Below are 6,722 nucleotides of genomic sequence, written 5' to 3' on the forward strand. Positions count from 1 at the left end.
GGTCTAAATTTTTATTATTGTTTTGTTGTTTTTTGTTGTGGGCTGGAGTTTTTTTTAGCTCCACCATTTTCTCATGAAGAGTAAAATGAATGGTATGTCTTGTTAAAGACTTTTTGTATCCTGAGTTTTGGTTTCTAGTGGTGACTTACATTCATGGTATAGGTTACATTCTACAAGGGAGGGGGTGGGTGTTGTTGTTTTCCTTTGCCATTTTTTTTGGGTCGTTCAAGTTCATTTCTCTTAGTTTCATTTTTTTGGTGTCATCCCTATTAAGAGGGTGGCTTTCATTGTGGTCTTCAAAGGCATCGCATTTTCTTGAGCATTTAATAGTGTCCATTTTTGTCCTTGGTTCTACATTGGGTTGGATCCCACATGTCAATTTTGTTTGTTCAACTTGGCCAAAAGGTTGTAGGCATGCTTTCAAGGGTGTCTAGATAATGTCACCAGCTCTATAAGAGAATTTTGGGATACATTATCATTGCTAGATTTACATGTGCAACCTCAATTTTGGTGGGGTGGTGGTGTCTTATTAGTGTTGCAATGGAAAATCCTTCATAATTTTGGGTGACTGTAAGAGATCACTCTTTCCTCTAATCGCTCACCAATAAATATCATCCTCCCTCACTTTGAAATCCCTCTATCATTTGCAACGAGTGGGATAGTATTTCAAATTCAAATTCTTGTCACATGCAAGGTACATAGCATTAATTGGTCACATGTGTCACATGAGTGAACTTTGAATAATAGGCTTGTCAATAACATTAGGACAAGTCAATATTGTAAGCCACAATGTTAGATTTTCATATGGGCAATGAGATTTGAGATTCTATCAAAGAATAAATATAAGGGCATTTTATAAGTTTTAAATTTACCTTTTATGCCTTATAAAATTTTATGTTGTAGGTTTGTTGGCTTTAGTAATCTCACTTCCATGTTTGAGGAAAGGTAGTTTTCACACTTCTAAGGTACAATCTCCAGATACCATCTTTGTCCTCCAACAAAGATTATTCTTCTTATTTTTGGATTCTAGTTTTTTTGTTTCCTCTTACATGGAAATTCATCTCACAAATAGGATGGGAGGGCATGAGGCTTTGACAACCAAAATTCATCATAATTCTAGTGAAGTATATTTTAAAGATTAATTATTAATGCATGTGTAGTCCTCATAGGTGCTAATGGATGTTGGCTTTAGAGGATTGGGAAAGACTTTTGGGCATTGAAACATAGTAGGAGCCAATGTAAATTGTAGAAGATGGTTGGTGTCTTGTAATATTGACATCATCAAATAAAAGAAGGAAGATGGTTCCCCAAGGATTCCAAGCTAACTGGATCCCAAGGTCTTAAACATGGAAGGACTAGTTGTCAACATAGGACAAGGAGCATCCAAAAAAATCAAATCAGGAGAGTAGTTAGTCAAAAAAAATAAGGGTTCTCATATGTTTGAAAAATCATGAGATGGAGCCCAATTTTTTTTTTTTCCTTCCAAGGTCAATGAGGATTCCCCTTCTATGTTTGATGTCTCTTGCATGTTGACATGGAATAATGTGTACCATGGAAATATTTTTAGCATTAGGGGATCCTCTTGGATAGATTGAATATATGCTTGAAGGGATCCCTAACTAATTTTAGAAGCACCACAAGTCTATATGTTGGAATAATTTACAATAATTAAGTGGGGTGGTGAATCAGTTATCCAAAGTCTAGATGTAAAAATAAAACTTTTCACAGCTTAGTGAACCCATATCTATAAAAACATATTCATGCATGCATCCATGAAACATAATAGATTCACATTTGACACAATGATTTTACATGGAAACTCAATTTGGGAAAAACCACCAGTAAGATGCTACTCATTCTCACTTTTTTGAAGTGATGCCCTATTAAAGGTTACACTATTAAATGTGACCTAGTTAGAGGATTTCAATCACCCTATTTGGAGTGAGGCTTGTTAGAGGACTTTAGATCATTCACTTGGAATGTCACCAGGTTAAATGATTTACAAATGACTATTAGGTCAACCTTAATCCAAAGGTTTTACCCTAGACTGGTATAATAATTAGAAAGTAACAATAAGGTTTTATTTGATAACAAATTACAACTCACTTGCTGATAAAAGATCTATATTTCACTCCTCCATTCTACTTGGCTTTCACACACTTCAACTCTAATATCTTGTTCACCCTTCAAGCATTCATACTCTTAAGCCTTCTTGCTTTGCTTGCCAATAATAGTCTATTCTATTTGGTCTCATAATAAAGCAATACCTTAGACCTCTTGTCTAACTTAGGTTCTTCAATATTGACCAACCTTTCTTCTGACTAGACAAATCTTTAAATAGAAAATTAATATATTTTTCTATTTATCCTTTATCGTTCATTTTAGGGTTAGGTAGGATTCAATAAATCTACCCATCTTTTTAATTTAGTCCCTTCTAGAAACTTCTCCTTCAATCCAATTTGAATTCACCTCAAAATGTTTTACCATGAATTCATGCCACCAACTCATCATAGTTATCTTCCACACACTTCACAAAATTCAAGAAAATAAAATAGTTGGCTCAGATTCATCAAATATATGATTTAACATGAATACTAGCACTCAACATCAATATGTTATCACTTAGCTTCCATACTATTCTTCCACTTATCTTCAAGTAGATCACTTAGAAAATACTAAAGTTTACTGTTGCTCATTATCAATTAAACTTTACTCGACTTACACTATATCATTCAACATATACTAAACTTTGACTTTTCTTGGCTCCAACTAATTTTTTTCTCAGCCTACATTAACTTTTCTTGGCACCTACTATCCACTTGGTCAAGCTTTGAAGACTCAATTTATTCTTACTTGTTCTTCTAGACTTAATCAATGTATCCAACCATTGCAACCTTAAGTAGATAATAAGAGCATTATATCATCACCATCTCAATTGATCTTTGTACTCCTGTTTTCATAAGATAACTCAACCTTTTCTCTAGGTGCTTTTGTTATCTTATTTAATAAAATCCTCCTCATCAATCAAATAAATAATAGTACTCAAATCAACTAAGTAGTTCTCTTACTAGCAAGTAGTAGGTTTGACATTAGTGATAAAATAATGATTGAAATACATTCTCATACTTGTATCAATCTATTTTCAACAATCTCCCTCTTTGGCATTGAGGCAAACTAGTACTAACAACAATACCAAAAAGAAAATAATTCCTGGTATTGAAATCTCCCTTTATCAGCAAATTTCATCTTCTGTATAGATTACAAAAAGAAATTTTGATCAACAAACAATCAACTCATCCTTATGACTCCCTCTTGATCACTTCCTCTTTCTAATATTTAGGTATCTGCCTCCTCAACACTATCTCCCTCTTACTAGGTGGATGTAATCATTTCTCCCTCTATAGTAATCATCAAGTACACTATCTCCCTCTCAGTAGATATTCCATGTTTCTTCCTTTCTATATTTCTTCTTCTTCTATATTTATTCCTTTTTGTATTTCTCTCTCTCTTTATTTCTCTCTCTTTTACAATAATGCCAAAGACTTGTCATCTTAATATGGAAATATGAATATTTTCATTTTCTCCCTCTGTCACTTAGTTTGTGACTAATTTGTAGCTCCATCTTTTTTATTACTTTCGGAAGCCCCTAAAGTAAGATCAATTGCATCAATGTGTAACATATGTCAATCATCTTAGTTGATGCAGAGCACTTTTCATATTTCTTAAATAGCCTTGGATAGGGGTATCACCCCTATTTTACCTCTTAGATACTCATGAGCATCCTTAGGTAATGCTTTTGTGAAGATATCAACTATTTGGTCTGTTGTATTCACATATTTCATATTTACCTCTTTGTCTTGAACTAAATCTCTCAAGTAATGATACTTGATTGCAATATTCTTATTCTTTGTATGCATCACATGTTTCTTTCATATACTTATAGAAATTTTATTATCACAATAAAGTATCATAGGTTTAGTGATTTCATCCTTCATACCTTTAAGTAGCTGTTTGATCCATAGAACATTTGTACAATTTACTATAGCAACAATATATTTAACTTTAGTAGTAGACTTAGATATAAAATTTTGTTTCTTTCTAATCTATGTAACCAACCTTTTTCCTAAGAAAAATGCTCCTCCACTAGTGCTCTTTCTATCATCAATATTTCTAGCCCAATCAACATTAGTGTAGGCTCTCAACTCAAACTTCTCATTTTTCTTGTAGTATAGACCATAGTCTTATGTTCCTTTTAGATATCTCATTATTCTCTTAATAACCATAAAATTATTTTTCCTAGGATTAGTAAAGAATCTTACAACTATCCCAATATATAATGTAATATCAAGTTTTCTATGCACTACATATTTTAATTTTCCAACCATAGATCTATATCAGGTTTGCTATGCACTACAATTTGTGTCCTATTCCCATAGGTGTGCTTACTAGTTTGGAATTTTCCAATCTAAAAGTTTTCAATATCTCCTTTACATATTTTGACTGAGTGATGTATAAACCATATTTCATCTAATGTACTTGCAAACCCACAAAGAACTTGAACTCTCCAAACATAAACACCCCAAATTCTTTCTTCATTTCATTTGCAAAAGCTTTACATAAATTATCACAACCTCCAAATATAATATCATAAACACAAATTTTAGATAGTAAAGTACCTTTTCCTTTCTCTTCCTTTAAGTACTCAAATACAATCTTCATACCATGCTCTTGGTGCTTTCTTTAAACCATATAAAGCTTTGTGTAGTCCACATGCCATATTTTTCTTGTTTGCATCAACAAATCCTTTTGGTTGTTCTATATAGGCCTCTTCTTCCAATATGCCATTTAGAAATGTAGATTCAACATCTACTCGATAAACTTTGAAACCTTTGTATGCAGAGTAAGAAAGTAGAGTTCTTACTCCTTCTAATATTGCAACAGGAGTGAATGTTTCTCCATAGTCTATCCCTTCTTCTTGTGCATACCCATTGCAAAATAATATTTTCTTATTCCTTGTGACTTCACCATTTTCATCTAACTTATTTTTGTACACCCACTTGGTGCCAATCACATTTTTATCTTCTAGTCCAGGAAGTAAAGTCCATGTCTTATTCTTCTCAATTTTTTCAATTTCTTCATTCATGGCTTTACTCTAGTCAACATCTACTAAGACATCTTTCACTGACTCAGGTTTATGCATACTAAGAAACCATTTATAATTTCTCAACCTATTTCTTGTCATTAGTCTTGCATCTTTATCTCCAATATTTTGTGCAATAGGGTAATGTTTTTGACATACTTTGACAATTTTGGTTCTGCTCTATTTTCCTCATTCAGTCTATCAAATTTTGAATCACTATGTACTTCTCTATTAGGTAGTTCAACATCTCTTTCATGAATACTAATCTTAGAATCAAAATATTCCTCAACTTCATTTTGTAACTTAGCACCAGGTTGTAGTTCAGTTCCTAAATGCAACTTGATATGCATTGTATGTGACTCAACAATCACTAAAACTTCTTGTTGATTTGCAACTTGATTTACAACTTCTTCATCAACAGGCATACCTTCATAAAAGTATACAAATGATTTGTATACCTCTATTTCCTTCATCGGTTCAACCTAATGCACTTTTGTATATTCATCAAATTTCACATTTGCACTTTCCACAACTTTGTTAGTGTTAGTATTTAAATACTTATAATCTTTACTTCTTGTAGAATAGCCAAGGAATATACCTTCTTCACTTTTTACATCTAATTTACCATTTCTAAAATCTTTAAGAATATAACACTTGCTTCGAAATACCTTAAAATATTTTACATTGGGTGAGTATCCATACCATAGCTCAAAAGGTGTTGAATGAGTACCTTTCTTGACTTGCACATGGTTCAAGGTATAAACAACTATACTTATAACCTCTCTCTAGTATTTCAAAGAAACATTTTTCTCCATCATAAGTGTCCTAGCACAATCCATTATAGATCTATTCCTCCTTTCAACAATGCTATTTTGAGAAGGGGTCCTAGGGGTAGATGTATATCTTTTGATTCCTCCATCATTACAAAACATCTCAAACTCATTTGATGTAAATTCTCCTTCTCTATTAGATCTTGAAAGTTTTAAGGTTTTACCTATTTCCTTCTCAACTCTTGCTAAGTATCACATAAACATTTGGAAAGCATCAAATTTCTATTTTAGAAATGTAACTATCATTGTCTTAGAATAATCATCAACAAATAGCATAATGTACTTATCAGCTTTGTAGCTTTGCCTATCAATTGATCCACAAAAGTTAGTATGAACAATCTCAAAAATTCCTTTTGAGGTGTGAGTCTTACTCTTAAAACTAGACTTTTTCATTTTTCCTAATTGGCATTGTTTGCAAGTTATATTGTCAAGTTTCTTCAACTTAGGAAAACCTCTGACTCTTCTTATGTTACCGATACTAACCTAGTTATCAAAATTAACATGACATAACCTCTTTTACCATAGCCACACATCATCAAATTCTACAAATAGAAAAGTAGCAACATCGATATCATGATAGAATAGATTACCTCTATTTTGAACACCTTTTCCCATTAGTTTTCCATTAGTATCATATATCTTAGAAATTTTGTTTTCAAACTCAACATTGCAACCTAAACTATTTAATTGTGACACACTCAGAAAAATATAGTTAAGTCCTTCAACATAATAAGTATTGTCACACAATCTTT

This window comes from Cupressus sempervirens, chromosome 10, assembly GCF_028749045.1.
Source record: "Cupressus sempervirens isolate cs-2001-9-10 chromosome 10, ASM2874904v1, whole genome shotgun sequence".
Lineage (NCBI taxonomy): Eukaryota > Viridiplantae > Streptophyta > Pinopsida > Cupressales > Cupressaceae > Cupressus > Cupressus sempervirens.